Here is a 21,877-nt window from a genome sequence, read left to right on the forward strand (position 1 = left end):
ATTAAAGATCTCGATGAGGTGAGTCACTTGGGATGACTTAAAAATTTCTTCCTAGTTACAGTCATGAGATAGTCACGTGAGTCATGGATTGGATGAAAAGTCAACGTGATACTGGTAGGGCTTGTGAGGAATCAAATTAATGGTCTCAATGAGGGGAACCACGTTGGAAAATAAATATTGCTTCCTGGGTACAGGCAAGAGGTAGCAATTTTTAATTTGTCCCACGTCATTCTCCTCATTCGCGACCCTAAATTTGATACCACACAAGCCCTGGTGCATCACATTGAATTTAACATAATCTATGACTCATGTGACTTGCTCATGACTATAACTAGGAAGCAATTTTTATTTTTTGTACTACGTGATTCCCCTCATCGAGACCTTTAGTTTGGTACCTCACAAGCTCTAGTGGTGTCATATTGACTTTTAACCTAATTGGTGAATCACGTGACTATCGCATGACTATAAGGACGAAGGAATTTTTAATTTTGGCCACGTGATTCCCCTTATGAAGACCTTTATTTGATACCTCACAAGCCCTGGTTACAAAAATTTGACTTTTAGCCATATCAACGACTAACGAAAAATGAATTAAGTACCTATATTAGGTAAATAATTAAACCGGACGCTGTCGCCCGGATCTAATTTCTGTCAGTCATACCTAGTTTCGTATGACTGGAATCATCACAGTAACGAGAGGTTGCCCCCTTTAAACAACACGGAAACACGCGTTCTCCACACCTACACGCTAGGGCAAGTCCCGACCATTTTCCCGATTTTATGCCGCTGGTGGCGCTGTTGAACGGCGCCAGCAGCGCCACATGTCCCATGTTCGGGCCCGTGTTGGGTTTCTAGAGTTCGGCATTCTGGCAGTTCCCAAAACTTTCCAGTAAATGAGCGATTTAAGTGCGATGATCCATACTGATGACACGATCCTCGGATTCAGTATAGGAAGTGGGCGAGGGTGCTGCATTGTCCCGCGACTGTTTTATTGTGCAGTTCTTAGGTCGTCTGCGTAAACTGTTCACGTACCCTAGTTCATCCAACTTGGATGAAAAAGTTCGTGCTGCGGACTAGTACAGGCGGAAAGAGGCTTACACATCGAGCGAAGCCCCCAGACATGGATGAGATGATACCGCATTCTGAAGGATGCATCACTAAGTCCTGCTTTCATTTTTATTTTGAGTGTCTTCTGGCATGGTTTATAGGCTTAATCTAGTAGTCTTAATGAAGATGAATGAAAAGATTTCATCCGTACTCAGCGGGATTTAATTGCCTCACTCTTCCAATCATTTCCTTGAGTGGCAGAAATTCAGCAGAAACCCTTACGTCCCTGTTCCCTATCCAACGTTCTGAATACTCCTTGTAAACATGCTGTGAATAGCATTGAAGAGATTGTGTCTCCTTGTCTGACACCATTCCTTATGGGCATTTTACTGCTCTCCTCATGTAGGGTGATTGTAGCTGTGGTCCCATTGTAGATATACTCTAGTATTCTTACATAACGCTCGTCTACCCCTGATTCCCGGCCGCGGCGGCCGCTTTTCTGATGGAGGCGAAAAGCAAAAACCACTATGTGTACGAGATCTTGGCGCACGTTAGAGATCTTGGCGCACGTTAAAGATCCCCAGGTGGTCAAAATTATTCCAGAGCCCTCCACTGCGCCGCGCCTCATCGCTTACCTTGCGTCGGCGCGTTAAACCCAGCAATCAATCAATCAATCAATCATCTACGCCCTGGTTGAGTAATGCCTGAATGACTGCTGAGGCTTCAATCGAGTCAAATGCTTTTCATTATTTATGAAGGATATATATCGGGGTTCAGTATACTCAGCGCACTTCTTTATCACCTGATTGATCGTGTGGATATGGTCCATTGTTGATTAGCCTTCACGGAACCCTGTTTGGTCTTTAGGTCGAGTGAAATCTAAGGTTGCAGAAATTCTGTTAGCGATTACCTTGGTAAGTACCTCGTAGACGACTGACAGTAAGCTGATGCAAAACGTAACATTCATTTCATCGACATTGAGTGGAATCTATACCGTTGGTTTATAGAGCTATTTATATACGCTTTTTAGCAGACTACATATGTAATTTTCATCTTTGTGTATGATTCTTCCTCACATGTTAGACAAAAAAGAAAACGATTGTCTTTATTACAAACCAGCTCCTGAGGTGACGCTAAAAAAGTGGTTATCGCAGTGCACCGATTAGGCATATCGGGGAGGCGGTGGTCTTCGAAAGCATTGAATTGGCAAATTATTCACCCACCGGCACACATTACGAAAGATTTGCTATGGTAAGGGAGCTGCTTCTGCAAACCTTTAAAGTGTGTTCCGGAGTGATAGCTTGCTGTACGAACAACTTACCTTTAGAAATAGTTACGTCAAGACTGATGCTGGGTTAATTGTCGTCATCTTTAAAAAAACGTTGAAACTTTGCACATTTTTTTAGCCATATCGTTCATCATAAGAGGTACTCATTCAGGATAGCCAGAGAAAACGGTCAAAGCCATAAGCGATTCCGGAACCACACTTGTCTACTTTCAGCAAACTGTGTTCTCCGCAGGACTCGTGTATTGTGGACAATGACCGGCACCACAAAGGTCATCGAAAATTAATCACAGCAAAGCCGTATGCCCGTACTTCGCCCACACTAATATATTTCAACGGGCTTTTTTTTCTAACAAATAAAACAATGGAACTGTTTGCCCCTATCGATTAACGAATGTGCAAGGGTTGGTGCATTTGAACATACATCGTAAAATCACCTCTTGCAACTCTCTACTGCTGGGCAGCGATTCTGCCTGCAATGTTTTTAAATAAATATATTAACCTCAACATGCCACAAAATTGTTATTAGCCGGCTAGTGCGCCAGAAAGCATGCGCTTCGTAGAGGTGGAAAACTTTCCTGGTTTGGACCCACCTACGTTACGTGGCGGAGATTTATTTATTAATGAAAATGTGAGGCTGCATCGACTGAAGCATTTAAGGAGCTTAAAAAGGGGGGTTGATCAACGGTTATGTTTTTGCAATTTGTTTTTAGAACGCGTGTTTAAGCACATGCGCAAATTATTCTTTTAAGTTTATGGCCTGGGAAAAACGTTTTTTTGCCATCAGACTTGGTTGTAAATCATCTCGGCGAGGCTGAGCAAGACTGCTTTAAAATGTTGACGTCGCCACCTTTGCCGTTATGGTGCGTAAATATGAGAGTTCCTGAAGCTCAGCTGCAATCAGCTCACATTCGGTATATTGACTGTTTTTGTACAATTTCCTTCTTTCCTAAAGTGAATACAACGCGGACACCGTTATCGCAATCAGTTCAAGCGGAGTGCACGAGGACGACAACAACTGCTTCGCTGTTCCACCATTAGTGATAGATTCGCCCAATGCCGTCTACCCGTCGCTGGTAAGTCTACCTGGTATGGTTATTTGCACGGTGCAGAATATATGAAACTACGCCGGAAGATTCTGGATTCTGGAGAGACTAAACAAAGTAACAATTTGTACGTTTCAATGAATAACGCCAAATAAAATGGCTAGCCAGTACTGATTTAGTACAGACCAAATATGCTTCATTGCAGTAATCTACAGTGTGTCCGTGTGTTTTTAAAGGGAAGAGTTGTAATCCCTGGCTGCACTGCAGGAAAGCAAACTATCTCTGAGGATTGGGATGATCGTGGGAAAAGTGAAAGATTTTTCCAGTCCAAAGCTAATGTCTTAAAATTCCAAAGGTGAAATCGAAAATCCAACTTTCCGCGTGCCACACGCAGGGCGGAGAAGCCAACTTACACAAGGGTCTTAGACAAACAGGGTCCTTGCGCCATGAAACTGATGAGGTTGCGATTCCACCGTTACGAAGCTTTCAGAGCAGTTATGATTTTGGACTTTAAAGCAGGTTGCATGGGATCAAGTTTCGCTAAGGAAAGAGCTTTGGTTTACATAGTTTGTAAGAAATTAGCGCAGTAGAAAATTAACTTTCAATTCAATTACGGTGGAAAAATCTTCAGAAACATGAAAGATGGGCCCCTTGGTTAGGTAGGTTATTTCGCAAAATCGGTGGATATCCAGAGGGGCAAAACCATTTCTAGTTCGTTCTTGTTTGCGTGGTTTTGTGCACTAAGACAGCGTCCTAGGGCATTCCGACGAAAGGTGAATGCGGGTGGCAGCCCCGTCACGTGGTATTACTGATGTGTCGCGAGTGTCTTTATCGGTCACAATAAACGAGTACGCAACTATTTTGTTAATGAAAATACCGCAGTTAGATGTTCCACCTCGGTACCTACAAGTGCTTCATTGACACTTTAGTGATTACGACATTACTTATCGAGGTAGATATTTAATTACACATAATTAGTAACTCTGAATAATGAAAAAAAAGCAGTGTCCGCTTTTCCATAATACTCCAACTTTAGGCCCTAGGTTTTCTTCGAGTAACGCCATTGGCCTTTCATTACATCTTGATGCATGATAGCTGAGACATTCTGTATATTAGGCTGTTATGAGCAACTACGAGAGGAGTGGTGACAAAAGCGCTAGCTTAAAAGCTGTAAATTCGTTGTTTTTCACTACTGCAGAAGTCTAGTTCATGTACTCTCGCCATGCAGCTGGTCATACCTCGAGTTAGGGCACGCAATAATACGTATTAGAATCAATGAAAAGTTTTGTCCCAGCATACAATGCGACAGAAAGAAATTCTTAAATACCTGCCGACTTAGCCTGCGAACATTTCCCGGCCTCACTTGGCTATGCACCGTGTAAAGTTGCGCCAAACATGTGTCTACTATCTCCCCGAGTCAAAGTAAAAATTCCTAACCAATGTGGTACAGAAACATGGTGAGAGGTGTTCCCAAAGTGGCCATCAAGGTACAGCCCGCATGGTGAGCGAAGGATATAAAATACGAAGAGCTCCTTTATTCAAGAAGGGAAGCCAAGAGAGGTCAATTATTATGAATACAAAACCAAACAACAGGAGCATATCAAGACAAGCTGAAGGTGTGCATTTGATGAGCACGTTGATTTACTATAGTGGAATTTTTGTTGTGGTAATGAAGCACCGGTACCCAGGCATAGTTCGATTTGTATGGAGAGTGTGAGCACTATTTAGATACATTCTCTACACATTTTGAAGTTTGAACATTTGGGATCTGTTCTGGTCAACCAAGTACATAGAGACTGCTACACGAGTGAGTTAGGAACTTCTGCTATAGAACAGTGCAGCAGAAGATTCAGTATTTGCGAGTGTAGACTCTTCTGAATAACTTAGGGACGGTTTAAGTGGGAAAGAGAACCATTTCCTAAAAAAACGCCGAAAAGGGGAAGTTTTTATGAGCCCCGGGGAAGAAGATACGGATATCAAAGTACAAAAATGAATTCCAAGCAAGCAGGGACAATCCGGGACAAGTGATACAAGCCAAGACTCGGGAGCTCAGGACGAATAATGAGAAAGAGAAGACGAGGACAGGGCATGCTCTCGGAACACGACACCGCTCAGCGCACCGTTGGCGGGTCCCGAATATGGCGAAGACGGATGAACGAACAGTACACCATGTTCCCAAACTAACAGCCCGTGAAAACGCGCCAACCATGGTTGTCCATCTTTGCCTCGGTCCAGGCGGTATTACAAATTACGAAGCAAGAGCAGGCTGAGTTGTGTTGCTGGGACGATTGGGCTTAGCACCTACTGCTGTTCCTCGGTACAGCAGCGGCTGGTCATTCTTGGCTCCTAGTATTGTCGACCTCTGTTTAACCCACAACTAACAAACCCCATTGGACATGACTGAAACCAGCATCTCTGCGACCGCACCCGAAAATGCAGCTCCTACTAATCAATCAAATTGTTTTTTTCAAGGAGTGGAGAGGTAAAATGGGCCTGCGAAAGCCAACAGGTGGGCTTGTGCGGCATCGTCCGGCGCCAACGGCTTTCACTTCTGTAAAAAGCACTCACTGTCAGCGATAACTGAATAGGGAGGTAAAAAAGCAAGCAAACAAAAAAAGAAAAGAGAAGAAAAAGAAAAAAGGGAGAAAAAAGTACAGCTAAAAACAGACAATCCTAAAATACGAAAATGAACAGACAAACAAAAATACATTAAATCAACATGGGTTCTAGCTACATGGGTGTCATTTTCTTTGTCACGAAGAACCAATTAGAGAAAAAAAAATAAACTGTGACAGCACCCACATACATACGTCACCAGAATTATAATGCTAGGATAGCAGCACGCAACTGTTTCCACGTAGTTCAAGATAACAGTTCGTGAGGCAATTATTTTAAGATAGCAGGTACAAAATATGACCTTGCAGCCATTTCGTAGTGGGTACAAACCCTTGGCGTCATATAGCGAGGTATGTGCCGCAGAATTTTAAGCTTAGCATTGGGAGTTCAGTAATCCGTACACCAGAAATATTTTAGCGCGACAACTTGCTTAAACAATATATCGAATGACGGTGAACCGCTTGCTTAAATACACTATCCGAATCTGCCACGTGTGACTTACAACAAACAGCCTTGGCTATGTCATGGCTAATAACGACCGACGTGTAGGCCTAATATGTATACTCCGCGAATTCAACGTGAGGATTCTTTTTTGAACTCTTTACGGGTTTTGTATTGTGTCTGCTCAGGTCAAACACTTCTGTAAAAGATGTTTTCTATGGATCCTCTCTCCGCAGTTTATGACGTGAAAGTTACAAATCATCTGCTTCTGCTGCGAGTGGTATTTTCTATTCATGACACTAATACACCGACAACTTGCTTTTTAGAGTGCTTTAAGTACTTCAGACTATCTAGCGGCGTTCCGAAGCTCATAACGCCCTTGTTAACGCGTACGTGTTTTATTTTTGCTTTTCTTGCTAGACATAAACCACGCGAACTATTAGCCCTCTATGGCTCGGCGCAACGCGAAGGCACTAAATTCTGCAAAAGAAGTAGTCAGCATACTCAAAGTGGATCAATCACAGTGTGGGTTGTATTTTGATATGGTGTTTACCATGCGTAAGGGAAGCACTGAATCTGTTGAGTCATACTATTTTTTTGCTGCAATTGGAAGGCCTGACGACAATTTCTCCCAGCCGCCACTGAAACAGTTCACGGATGCCTTCGTTTACAGAAACACCACGGGGAGTTCGTAAAAGACACCTTCAAGTACAAAAATCCCGCCGCCGTTGTGGGCCTTTCCTTTGAAGTGGCGGCCCTTCTGTACACATTGAAGGACGGAACGGGTGATCACAACCAGATACCGTACCGAAAGTGCACACGTAGCAGCTACGGAGATATTGACATCGTAAGTTCCTAGGCACGTGTGCTCTGTAGTCTTATTGGTAAAGTATATTGTTATTATTTGACTCACTCATCTCCTGAAAACATCGCCATGATATGGTCGCCAAATCAAATCTGTGTAGTTAGCAAACTGCATGTGTACTAAATAGTCGTATTAGTCCTTCCTGACGTCATTCTTCCTATCGTATTATGTAGGAAATATTACCCTTAGGAAGGACAACCTTGTTCCCCCACTCATCAGTCAGTTTACCAAGAAGCTAGTTAAGCAGTAGGACTACCTCCGCTTTCGGTCTACAAGGGTGAGCACGACCTCATCTTAAAATATGCGGATGAACGTGTCATCGGATATTCTCTGTAGGAAAAGAAAAGTAAGAAAGAGATGCGTGCAATGCTTTCCTTCTTTCCTCACCCCAGCCCCTGCATCTCGTATAACATGCAATCCAAGCCCACAACTCTGTTTCCACCAGTTTTTTGCGCCATGCAGAGTATGCATTCTAAGTTACAATAGCCCTTGTGCTAAGAAAAGAGAAAGTCGGTTGAACGTGGGCTATAACAGTTATAATAACGCAGCTGTATCTCGCTGGCTTTACAGTGGCTCTGCGCCTCTTGAACTCCAGTTTAAGCAATAGGTAAGGTGTCGCGGACGTGAAAGTCACTTCGATAGAGTTTCTAACAATAAATATTTATTTGAAATTTTCTAGACAGTTTTTTTTTGCTGTTATTTTGGTCTATACTTAACCAACTTCCACGTGCTTGTCGTCTGTAACTTCAGTAAGTGAATACAGTCTTAAAAGTAGTAATGTTTATTTGTCGCCAAATGTTGGCGTGTTGAGCCGCAACAGCCACCTATAATATGATGCGGTGGTACACCACCGATTGTATCTTCAAGCTGCATCGTCGTTGTGAAGCAACTTCAGCTCCACGCAGCCCCGTGTGGGAACGTTCCTTCCACAAGCCTCTTCACAATATTCTAAAGCTTTCCGAAACAACATTGACGTTAGCACTTAAAACAATCGAGCTACCGCTCTCTACCGCGACCACAGGCGAGATGACAGGGAGTAAAACTTCTTCACTCAGCTCAGCCTTGGGGGAGTGGAGCCTTCTTACTGGTAGCCATGCGCCATAATAGATGCTTCCGCTCTAGTAACCAGCAAAAGCTGATAAAGCTGGATAGAAGCGCCTGCCTTTTCTCGAGATAAAGGGGAAGTTGTGGAAGTGGAAATAAAGGTTTTTTAGTAAATTCAATTGCAATGCGCCTGAGGGTTGCTTGCTATGCACCAAATACGCATTCACTTCGTGTCGGCGGGTGTGTCAGTGATTGGTGGGGATGCGTGTTGTTTGCACGACTCGAGCGTGAGACAAAAAAACTGTGCTACGCTGAGTGTGTCAGGGACATATCTCGGGGGTATGTTTTGGTGTCAGAACACCCGCCTAAATTTTCAGAGCGCTGCAAACCCACCTCCTATCTTTCGGCCTTTTCTGCTCACGAAATTTACACATCACTATAATATAGCAAAATGTAAAAAGGACGAATAAAATGGTTCTCAGAGGACAACAATGGCAAAGCTATTGTTCGGGTACAAGCTTTCTCCTGTTTATGTATTTACCGGCTGAATAAAACAAGCCCGGAAAAATACGTCTGGCTACGCCACTGTAGTCTGTCATGATATTTCCTGACAGATTGTGAGGATATATTTAGAGGAGTCCTACGTGGTGACATCGACGACATTGCGGTTTTTGATGTGGCTTTTATTCTTACCCTATAGGAAGGAGTGGGCCAGTGCCCACAACACCTTGACTACAATGTTTAGTGGTTTGCTTTAAATATGCCATATGTCGTCGTTTTCGATTATGTAATACCGAAGGCTGCGGCTTGTTTTGAATTTTAATTGGAAGCTCTTTCATTTTGTGCTCCAATAAGGAGGTGTACAATACAAGATTTCAGAAGGAGGTCCCAGAGTCATAGACTGAAGGGGGAACCTCCTGTTATTCATTAAACAGATGGAAACACGCATTATGAACACAAATATATCAATCAACGAAACGCAAAACATTATCAGCAAGATAAATTACGGCAGACATGCAAGAACATAACACCGTACGCTGTTTTTCTTGCTATTGATGAGATATGGTTTTCGAATTTCAAGTTGCTGTCAACTTTTACGACAAGAAATGTCACACTGTAAAATGGAAAGAGTAGACTAGAATCAAGGGTAACTGAAGGACGTCCGGGTACGGTCCTTTGATGTGACGTGAAGATCATGAACGTTGAGTTGGCAGCATTACTGTTCAAAAATTTATTTTTACACCATGTCACTACATTAGGTGCATCTGTATTAAGTTTATCTACTAATGAACCAAGGCAGTTATCTGATGTAAAAATTGTTGTGTCATCAACGTAAAGTACACTGTTAGAATAACTGACACAAAGAAGAAGATCATTAATGTAAATTAGAAACAATAGTGGGCCAAAAATTAACCCCTGCAGTACACCAACAATTGGAATCTTAGTCCGAGTGTAACCAGTTGACACACATACGACTTGTCCTCTATGAAGCAGGTAACTTTGGATTAAATTGACGGTATGGCTGGTTGTACCAATCGAGATCAATTTGCTAAAGAGTATCGTATGGTTCTTGCGTGGTTCTCGTTCTTGCCTCGATGCTTGTGGCTGTGCTGCCACGACGACCAAGCCCGTGTTCGTGCTCACCGCCTTTACCTTAGGGGCATTTTGGAATGTGTGGCTGCATCTCCGTAGGCCAGTGTAGGTAGAGCTTAGGTTCTAGATTTTCGCCGATCCTAAAGGTTAGCGGGATGCATATTATTACGTAGTAGATGGAAAGTTATGTGCATATTTTTTTCTCTGGTATTTTCTATCTTGGTACATCGTTGCCAATTAGAGAGATTTTTCATTATGCAAGACGTTTTCGCCCATTTTAGTAATTGCAACGTGGGTTTAACGTTGGACAGCTGACCCTTCAAATAACGTTCTATTCTGTTTACATTCTTTACACTAGCATTGGAGGGTCAATGTTTGTTTCATTGTTATCCTGGTGAAGACAAGTTTGACGGTTTCTCTCATTGATTAGTGCGGATGTCCCTGAGTAGATATATTCTTGAAAGTATGGTAGCCTGAACGACTACAACGGTGCCTTTCCTTTTAATGCCTCTGTGTCCACTGGTGACTCTTGTGATCACTTGTAGCACTTATGGTGTTTTTGCAAGCCTCTGCATGTCTGCTCTTTGTTCTTTACGTCGGGTTGTATCGAAAGGCCTACAAATGAAACGCTGTGCATGGTTGGTGGTGTGTTTCGGAAAGGTGAATAAGGAAAATATCTTGTTAGCTGCGACGGCGCCATACTGAAAAAAATTCCGATTTTGGGGTTAGGCAGGTCAGCCCAACATCCAACCGCATACTGCTTAGCGTATCGGTGGTTCTTCTACTGTCCTGCAGACTGCACAAAAAGTCGGTCCCGGTCTACCAGGTAGTGTTATCTGCATAAAGGGCGTGGCTTAGGTTCGCTATCATCGCTTGCGTCCTTGAAGACTCAAGATCGCGATGTAGAAAATTACAGACTGGACTAAACGTTAAGTGGTGCCCCGACAGCCAAACGTTATGGGGTCTTAAATAACGTCCCCCTTCTTCTTTTTGGTTTTTCCGTTGGATAGGACCACGATGATATAGTCTAATGTCCTCTTTTCACATCCTGCCTGGTTCAGGTTCCACAGTATTGTCACAGGTACCACGTTGTCGAAAGGCACCTTCAGTTCAAGTGCCAGGATGGCCCGTGCGAAGCCACAATTGGAAGTCTTCCCCCGTTTGGATTTCAATTAATTTCATTTCATTTTTATTTCCTTAAGGACCCCGCTGGGGGTACTACATAAGGAGTGGATATACAGGATAAGAAAACATTTGAACACACCAATTTTCGGAACACATGTGATTTTTAAAATTTGCTATGAAGGATGATGGCCAGGTGGTTGAAACAATGAAGGAGAGAATGTTGTTTCAATCCTTTGCTGCGCGGGAAAAAAAGATGCGAATATATTGACACCTGTGTTGCAATAACGGGACACTGGAAGTGGATGGCTTTCCCGGTGTGAAATGTATGTGGGGAGGAGGATTTAAGGAGATGCATTGAGGGAAGAATGAAAAAAAAATATGAAAAAGGGAAAGGGCGGGGATACGGCTGCGAGCAGAGAGGGGTGATATAACTGCTTGTGGTTTCAGAGATAAAACGCTGATGTCGTACGAGTACTGGGAGTGAATGAATCAAACGGCGCCGTTTTGGACAGATTCGAGGTCATCAATTAGACATGTTTTGGGCCGGTTCCATTAGGGGCAGGCATATTCGAGCTTGTATCTGATGAGGAACTGATATGCCAGAAAACATGTATGTTGGGGTGTATGACGGTGGTAACGCTTCAAGAAGCCCAGCGTTTTATTTGCCGATGAAATGACGGTAGCGATATGCGGATTCCAAGTAATATCGCAAGACAATATGCCACCTAGATACTTGAAAGATGATTGTGACTATACAGGGGCGTTCGCGATATGATATGAAAAAACGAAAGGATTTTTACTGCGGCAAAATGAAACAAACTTGCATTTGTTAGGGTTAAGAGACAGAAGCCAATTACCGCACCATTCTTGAATGTAGTTAAGGCCTTTCTGTAGAAACGTTTGGTTGTGAGTGTTAGTTACTGTTCGATAGATTAAACAGTCATCTGGAAACATGCAGATTTTGCAGGAAATGTAGAGGGTTAAGTGGTTAATATATATTAGAAAGAGGAGGGGGCCAAGAACCGAACCTTGAGGTACACCTGATCTTACTTGGAGATACTCAGAAGATTTGTTATTGACATGCACGAATTGAGAGCGGTTAATTAGAAATGCTTCGAGCCAATTGAGTACGTTTGGGTCTAATTTTAACTGGGAAAGTTTTAGCATTAGTCTTTGGGGGGTGTATTGGGTCGAAAGCCTTTGCGTAATCTAGGAAATGTCGTCAGTTTGTAAGTTGTTGTCACGGTTAACATGCAGGTCGTGAAGAGATATTGCTAGTTGTCCTTCGAAAGAGAATCGATTCCTCAAATCATGTTGGCTGGGACGAAAGAAGTTTTTAGAATGTAGAAAGATAACTATCTGGGCATAGATGACACGTTCTATGATTTTGCACGGGTGCTTGTTAAAGAAATGGGACGGTAGTTTAATGGACAGTTTTTATCACGTGACTTGTAAATGGGAACGACCTTGCCCCTTTTACAGTCATCTGGAAGAATGCTTGTGGAAAGCGACTGCGGATACATCAAGCACACAAATGGGGTGTTAAGGTCATGAATATTTTTTAACCCTTTTGAGTTGATATCATCACAAGCCCACCCTGAGTCCCAATGTGTCTTTTTAAAATCAATATTGGGTCCGGTGTCTGATCCTTGTCGTCCAGGTTTTTATGAAGTTACTTTATTCTTATCTTTTCCATAATTTCGCCTGCGCAGCGCATGAAAGAAATTAGGCCCTAGTTTAAATGTACGGTTACTTGAGGAGTTTTGCCAAGAACCGGGATTACACCGTTTTCAATGGTACTTGACCCTTTCCCTTTCTCAAAAAGGTGTAGAAATGGGACGTGAGAATTTCAAGGGCTTGGTCTTCTAAGTTTTCCAGGGCCTCGTAGTGGTGTAGTTTTCTTCTGTGGCGCTGTCTCTTCTTTCAGCAATCGCTGCCAGGAGTTCGTAATGCTGTATGATTTCTTTGCACTTTGGCGTTGGGTTTCCCAATTTATCAGGGAAGGCGGAAATTGCGTTACGTCTGCAACAATTTTCCCGTGCACGTATCCCAGCAGGAGATCTCACATAGTTGCCTAGTACACTTTGAGTGTGCGGGGGATGTAACAACCTGATTACAGCTTGCTGTTTAGCGCGAGGTCTAAATACCACAACAGCTGACAGACCTTCTCCGTGGATAGTGTCTTAAGGTTCGTTATAAAACTTCAACAAATTTTCCTTTCCTATGGCTGCTGCGTGCTCTGGCATAGCGATATTTTATGTAGCTTCAGGTTATCTCTACTTATTTTCACATTCTGAAACTGTGACGAGCCTCCAAGGTTTGGGTTTATACAGAGATTTTTGTACTCCCTGAGGATGACTGAGTGTGCCTTTTCAGATCTGACAGGATCTTTCACACACAGTGGTCACACGAGCCCTGAGTACCACTGAGGGGACATCCTGGTCTTCCGGAAATGGTCGCAGTTGGTAACCTTCGCCGCACGGATTTTTGCCTTTACTAGAAGATTACAATTATTGCAGTCTCAGCAGGGGTTGGTGTCAATAGTGTGACAACTTGACTCCCTCCGGGCACTGGGTGAAAATCACGGCGCTTAGTAATGTGCCCAAGCCGTGCAATTACATCTTCAATGTTGTGCTGCAGTGATTCGTTTTACATTCAGTAAAAGAAATCGTTCGGAGCAGTGGTTAAGCTTGCTGGCCCTTGATGCCAGAGTACACAGAGGTCTACCATAGCTCCCTGAGATATTAAAAATCGGAAGAAATAAGTGTTATGGCCAAACAGTTGAACGCTTAAAACACATATGTTTAATTATCTGATCTATTTAGTCTGATATTTCATGAGGAGAAACCAGGCACTTATATTTCAAGGAAAAATTTGACTACGTTAATCACAAAGCGTGTATGATGTAATTTCCCGCGTACGGCTGTGCCACCGCCTTGCCCTCAATCTAACATAAGGTGTTGGATCATAACCTTCCTCATTATCATTACTGCGATGTTCACTGACCCTCAAGTGAACACTCCATTCCTCCCCTATGAAAATTCGCAGCCTGAATTTTGTGAAGTATGCGAAGGTATCCTGGTATCAAAATACATTTCAGGGAGGATCACGTAAAGGTCAGCGAAGGTCAGCTACATTTAAATTGAGGCCGATTACGACACACGGTTGGTGGAAGTGGTCGGGTCAATGCATGTTACCGAACTATGCTGTGTTTAGCATGCCCCATTTAATGCCACAGTCCAGCATCAACAAACGATGTCTAAATCATTACTTTCACTCTGTTACAAACGAGAAACTCTTTATCGGCGCTTGGAGTTGCCGTTCAGGACTAGCGCAGAAACTGAGCATTTTGGTTGCGGGTTGTTAGTTTAGCAGAACTCTGAACGTCTGCAGGAACGGGAATTGGCGCGAGAAATTTCTCCTCGCCGGAGTTCAGCGAGTGTTAACTCGGCTGTGTTGAGTAATTTATAAATGCTACTTTTGCTATCCCTGAACTGAGCCATGAAGGTATATAATCTTTGTTTTACAATTTCTCTAGTTTGAATTACACAAACTTATTATACCGTAACAAACTTAGTTTATTACTCGTACATCCAACGATTACGGAAGAAATTTCGATTATCTGAAGCATGGCGCGTTTTGTGACGCCAACAATGATGTTTTAGAAAAAGTAGCCGAAAAACTGAGAGTATGTACGGTTACGCAATGTAGCATCCAAACACTGCACTATAACAGTAACTGAAACTGAGGCTTACAAGAGGCCACACCCGCAAGCCGTTAGCTACTGTCAGACATCCTGAATGGTACAGGGTTGCTGCTAAGTGACCGCTCTATTTTCAGTTTTCTTGTCATCGTAACAGTACGCACCGTGTTTTGTTACGGTTCACAGCAATCGTTTCGTAAAGCTTTAGGTATAACCATCCAAACAGGGCCACGTAACTGGAAGTGTCGCTTGGCTAACAAACACGAAAATCATTGACAGTCCAACGAGGCACGTAGTCTCATCCTTCGGTAGTTCTGTGAGCGAAGCCGTATGTGTTGACATGCTCGCTCGTAACTTATGCTGTTTGACCCACCATTACTACTTGTAATTATCGGTTTGGTTTACAATACCTGCAACAGGCATTTGCGAAAGCAGGGCCGAGGAGGCTGGCGACGGGCATACAAGTTCTCGGTGTTCGTGATTTTATAGCTCATTTTACTTTAGTCCGGGCTATGAGCGGCCCAAATGTTTTAAAGACGTCACTCTTTGTTGGGCTACTTAAACCCAAAATTTTTGACTGTCTGTCTGTCTGTCAGTCTGTCTGCCTGTCTGTCTGTCTGTCTGTCTGTCTCCTAATGCAACCTTTAGGCCAAAAATAAAGCTATACGCCAACGGCAGGCTTTTATGGCTAAACGTTTCCACCCCTATGTGAAAACATTACCCCTACTTGTACCCTTATTTATCCAAACTTGTAAATATGGTTCAGGAAAACGAAAAATGAGACAAAGTTAAGAGAGAGATTGGTAGAGCGTGGCATCTTTAGTGTTCTTGTACACGGCTGTCTGACGTTTTGGGAGAGCGAATAAAGCAGTGCAGTTGAAATGAATATTTTGATCGAAACATACAAAGATAGCATGTGATGAGAATTGACCACGTGGTGGTGTTCTAAGTTGAAACAAAACGAAAAGTTTAATAGATGGCGCGCAAGGAGTAAAACGATCGAAAATGGAATTGACTTCAGCGTTTCTCCTGCCTGCTTCTATAATGGAAAATCGAAACAGGAGGGGAAAAGCTTGACGGATGGGCGGGGGTGATAAGAAAGGTACTACGTGAAGGGCGCGGCAAGCGGCTATCGTCTTTCGACGACATTATCGGCGAAGTAAGCAGACACGCAGACAATTTTTCCAACGCGGCAATCTTTCGGGTAAACAAAACTTGTCCTTAGCCTCTTGGACGCTTTGGGTTGAGCCGTAAATAAGCGCCGTACAATATGAGTAACATGAGACCCCTTTATTCGACGTGAAAAGTGTTTTTTAAATATCTGTATATTTGTATATGCGTGCGTGGGTGTCCGTGAGCGCACTGGTCATCCATTATATGATATTTTGTACTATTCATTCGTAAGAACAATACTTCATGATTTCCGCTTGCGCCCAATCGGGCACCGTGAGCAATAAATCAGGGACAAAGTTTTTTTCGGGGCACCCTACTAAGCCCAATTTTGTGCGACGCGCAGCATTACTGAGGCCACGATGGCAGCACCGTTTCCAGTAAGGCAACACTTGTAATACCAACGCAGCAACACCATCTTGGGTTTTAATGCCGCATGTGAACATCTAAGTGGCTTGTCATTGTTTAGCGGGTGAAGTAAAGCGGAAAACACTCTGTGTGGTAGTAGAAAAACTGTTTTAGATGGGCAGGTCAGCACATATTTGAATGACGGACAATACACTACCAACCCTTTGCATCGTGGCTACTGCACAATGCGAAGTAAAAAGTGTCAGGGGGTGGAGTTCTCTGACGAAAACAGCGACATGATAGGATATTTCAGATTAAAGATATCAGACCACAGCAGTAAAGAGGGTTGTGGTTCGTTTCCGCGAAGTCCGGTGCCGATCAGGAACCCAATCGCCTGGGCTTCGGTTGATTTGGCAGGAGGCTGGAAGGGCAATGGTGTTGAAGTTCTTAGAGATGGCGGTCGAATTGACGAACTCGAAGCGTTGAGGTTGATTAAGTGAAACGAAAGTTTATATATAGCTATTTACAGTAGGATGACTGGGTGCATGAGTTGTAAAAGGAAAAACTTCAAACTTCAGCGAGACGCTAGCTCCGAGTGCGCACAAATCACTCGAGCTTCTCAACATCATCTAACTCTCCTATTCTCGAAGCGTACACAAACCGTTCGAGAAACGACGGAGGCTCCGTCGTTTCTCGAGCGGTTCGCCGCAGGATCCGTCTAGTTGTCCGGTACGGCGCTGTACCCTAAACTTCGGACGCGATCATAACCTCTAACCTACAAATCCCAACCTAGCTTCAACTGTCGAGACTCCTTGTCCCGCCAGGAACTGCCGAGCTCGGCGCTCAAACAAGAACGATTTCTGACGGCCAAATTCAGCCTTATAACACCTCGAGCTCACGCTTTCTCTGGAACGCCCCTGTAGCGTTCGTACACGAGTAAGGGAGTGCCCGAATTCGCGAAGACAGCTGTCACTGAGCGCGCTACGGAATATTCAATGAGCCGCCATCTTTGGGTCAACGGATCGCTCGCGGGCGAGCAAGCGTGTACGACCACGAAGGGTGAGGGCGAATGGCGAGACTGTGCGTCGTGCTGACCGTGGCGCGTTAACAATGGAGGGTCGCGCCGCGCTCGTTCTGGCGTCGATAATCACACCTCCCCCGCGTGCCACGCCGTGGTTCTCGGAACCCTGCGGCACCGTCTGCGTCCACAATAGGGTATTATCCCCGCGGTATTTGTTCGGCCAGACAATCCGTTTCCCTGCGTGCCGTGACAAATTGGCGTGGACTGATCTGCAGTGTTGGCAGTGCTATGTCACTAGACGGAGTGGCGAGTTCTCATGCGCCGCCCGGGAGCTTGGCCGCTGACCTCATCAGTGGGTCTTACAACTCCTTCGACACCGGCTGCGTCATGAATGGGGATCATCCCAGCGGAACTCCGTTGGCCGGGCTACCCGGCGCCCATGCGTGCCGTAACGAATTGGCAAAGGCTGCAGCGTAGAGTCCACAGTGTTGAGCCACCAGACAGAGTGGCGGGTTCTCAGGCGCAGCCTGCGCGCTTGGCCACTGACCTCATAAGTGCACCTTACAACAGCTTTAATGCTATTCCTTCTCTGGTGGGCATGTAACCTCTACCGTCACTGCGATTTTCCTGAAGCTGGGATTTATGAAGTAGGGGTGGTTATGATAATTGGTTATTATCGTGGGGATATAATTGTGATGATCAGTTAAATAATAGTGCTCTGCTAACCCACGACACACATTAAACGTGAACACCCGTGCCCGTTCCAGTTCTGTGGCCGGTATCGCCAGAAGGACTTGCCATTCGGAAAAGTGGGCTACTACGTTCCGGGAAGCGACCAGCTCGTCTTCATTGGCGAGGAACCGCAAAGTTTAACCTCAAAGGTTTGTGGCTTTTATAAATCAAAACTGTTGTAATATTTCTCGGAGAACCTATTTACTTAAATTGGCAATAGCAAGAATTTTATTCTCGAAAGCGGCCGCTAGTTGTGGGTTTTAAAACCCAAAGGCCCATTAGAGACGACTCACAATTCCATTATACCTTGAGGACAGTTACACAAATTTGATTTGTTATAATTCGCAAAATTTATCACTGTTCTTATTTAACTGCTCATTATCGTCACAATCCTGCACATTATCGAAGCATTAGCGTATCCCCCTCTACCACACCTAAAGAGCCGTTTGCTCGATACGTATGCTTAATAAGAATCTGTGTTTTGTTTTTCCCAGTGCACAACAAATAAATCCCTTAAATTCATTCGTCCTGAGGTACAACCGCATACGTAAACGCCCAAAGAGGCTCGGATTTTATTAAGGAAAAATGTTTAATTGCATGTCCTACAAGCTATAGTATCGGACAATAGATTTCTGGGCCGATAGAGCAATAAATATAAGCCATCTTGAGCTATTCTTAATTTGTAACTTAACGATGGAATTCTACACAACTGGGATATTTTGGCAGCCGTGAATACCTAAAGCCTCCTATGGGCTGTGGTTATAGGGAACGCATGGAACTAGTTCTTAAGAACTACCCTGCAGGAAATTGTACGAGTTCGGCGTGTTCAAACGACTACACAACAATGGTTAGTGCTACATTAGAAGGTGCCCCTTATAGCTATCAATCATTTTTATATTAACATGGTCTCTAATGGGAGGCACGTTGTAACAGCACTGTCCAGACAGATGCCGGGCGAGCTATGCAAACGAGGAAATATTGCTTTCTGTATACATCGCTTTTCAACCAAAAGCGGAGCAGAAGAGCGGGGGGGGGGGGGCAGGCGAGGTAGAACAGGGCATAACGACGGGTAGATAGGTAAAACTACTATATCTGTTTTAGCCGAAGGCGTTTCGTTACAGCGAAGACTATCCACTGCACAGCACATTAAAGTGAAGAAACTACACCCCAAATAACCGACAAATGTTTTTTTTTTTGTTTTCTAGCAATTCAATAATCTGACATACTGAATAAATTTGAGGCGCTAAACAACGGGGACCAGAAGAAACACGTAGACACAGAAATTTATTCAGTATGTTCAACCAACTAGCCCTGATCAAGCTTTTGCTACAATAATCTAACAGCCCGCCTCAACAGTGGGTTTCAGAAAGGCCTACCTAGGGAGAAATTAGACTGAAGAGGTAGATTCTACACGAAACCTGGAAAAATGACTGCGAATTTAAGGCCTATGCCCGGCGTCGGAAACTTACAAGAGCACGATTTGCGGAAACCCGTCTTGAAGGCTCGGTCTGTGTCCATCAACAATGGCGTTTTTTAGCACGAAATTGTTTTATGCCCGGGTACACCAAGATCTGGCCGACGTCATGTCCGTCACCGAAATGATGTCGCCAGAAAAAGATCGATTGAGGCGGCAGTGTCCGGATTCGAGCCACAAACCTTTTCCCCGCAACGGGAGGTACACATCGCTCTGCCCACAGCGTTACGAATTCAAGCGCAAGTAGGTCTACGAACGCGCCTGTCTGAGAACAGGTTTTTGATGTCTAGAATTATAACGCCAACGTGCTTCACCTTCATTACACGTTAATTAACAAGTCCAAAAACATGATTTTGTTCAACTTTGCCAGCTCAGGAGTGAAGTGCAATCCAAGACCATGCTCATTGAAAAGATTTAAAAGGCCTTCTACATCAACTTCAGCTTTCTTAAGAATAAATAGAAAATCAACCACATAACGAAAAATCTTTTTTCCCCAGCCTCCTACGTTTCTTGAATAGTCCTATCGACACTACCCAGATATATGTTGTTAAGCATAGGAGCCACCGTTGATCTAAAAAAAACACTCCTCGTTTTTGAACGTAAAGTCCACTTTGACACTCGATAAATGCTGGTTTCAAGTATAATTGCAATATTCCCAACAAACTGTTCACTGACACGTCACACTTTTGAACGAATCCTGCTCCGCCGTTCTCTTCAGGGATATGCAGTTTAACAGATTGCATTAGGCCGTATTGATGGATTACGTAGAACCATTCATGTACATCAGTGCTCAGAACCTTGCATGTTCCGGGGTTTGACAATCTAAGATCCATCTGAGGTACCCAAACACCAGGTTGTCCGAGCACCAGCGCCCACTGAAAGCGAATCCGCCTAGTGCTTTGGCAAAACACTGCAGCACACCTAGCTGTGTGCCGGTTTTTGAAGGAATGGCGGTGTTGTTGACACACAGAGACTGTCACGTGAACGGATGGTGAGGTTGTCTTTACCAGCTAGGAGCAATGGACACAGGGAAGCCGTTGACGAGTTTGACATAACACACATTTATTGTACACTTGAAAACCTCTAACGCAAAGCACTCAATATTTAAACTACACACAAACGATAAACACAAATCTCTAACTAACAATCCCAACATTCAACTGAACTCTAACGCAAAAGTCTCTACAATAAAGTTCAACACAATTCGTCCGAATCAACTTATTCTATCACCCTCTAGGTGATCTCACTAAACCACAACTTCCTAGTTGTGTCCTATGCTTGCGTCCGTATTGGACTGGCCTACCCCAGTCGTCGGCACTGACGTGTCGCAACCTTGCGTGGCCACGAGTCGGTGGCAGCCGTCGTCGTCTGGCTTCGTCGGTTCCGGCGTTCGATGCTCACGGTCACTCTTTGGACGGCGTTGGCTCCGCGCATCCTGACGTATGCCCTGCGGCTACTTCCTGGTAGCCGCTCTCGCTTGATGTCCTTGATGCCGGTGTTCGATGCGCGCGGTCATCCCTTCGGCGGCGTGCTTCCTCGGTGGCTACCCCCTGGTAGCCGCTGCCGCTGGAGGTTCCAGGTAGGCTCGGCCCGGACGTCACCCTTCGGGGCCGTCGAGACGAACGTCGACGGAGCGCGGACGCTGGCCGCTGGTGCCCGACCGATGCCGCTGGGGCCACGAAGCACCGGTTCGTGGTTCACCTAGGATGACGATGCCGATGCGAAGTCGGCCCGCTCCCGCCCAGGCTCGACCGGAGTGGTCGATGGCCTGGCCGCGTCCCCCTGGCTCGTTCGTTGAAGTGCACGTGCTCCGGCCGCCTCCTGGTTTCTTCGGTTTCTTGCCTCCCACTTCTCTTTGTGCGCCCCGCTTTTATACCCTCTGGGCTCTCCCGTGGCGCACTCCCATTGGCTTCTTGCTTCCTCCCTGTCCTTATATGGCCATCTCGTCACTTGTCACCTGCGTGGCCTTCCCTTATTGGCCGACCAGTGCGCTGCCACCTTTGCCCATGATTCCTCGGTGCATCGGCGCTGGCGATGGCTGATTGGCGTGCTCCTGGCGAACACTTCAAATGGCCGTTCCTTAGTTGTTTTTCCTCGTTTTCCATGGTTTTAATGCATCCCCTTCAGGGGGGGGTGCCCTGACACATGACAATTACCTCCCGCTTTAGGAGTTTTTTCTCAAAAAACTGCTGCGTCTTGGCCGCCGATGTCTTCTTCTTCCACAACCCTTGGTAACTTCTCATAAGTCCACAGTTCACCACAACTGCTCAATTCTCTCATCACCCTTTTCACTACACACTTCACTACACCAATTTTTTCACCCTTGTGTGTAAAAACACACACGCTTGGTTAACACAACGTTCCCGT

Source organism: Haemaphysalis longicornis, unplaced genomic scaffold, assembly GCF_048455015.1.
Source record: "Haemaphysalis longicornis isolate Haplotype H1 unplaced genomic scaffold, Haemaphysalis longicornis Haplotype H1 scaffold_8, whole genome shotgun sequence".
Taxonomy (NCBI): Eukaryota; Metazoa; Arthropoda; class Arachnida; order Ixodida; family Ixodidae; genus Haemaphysalis; species Haemaphysalis longicornis.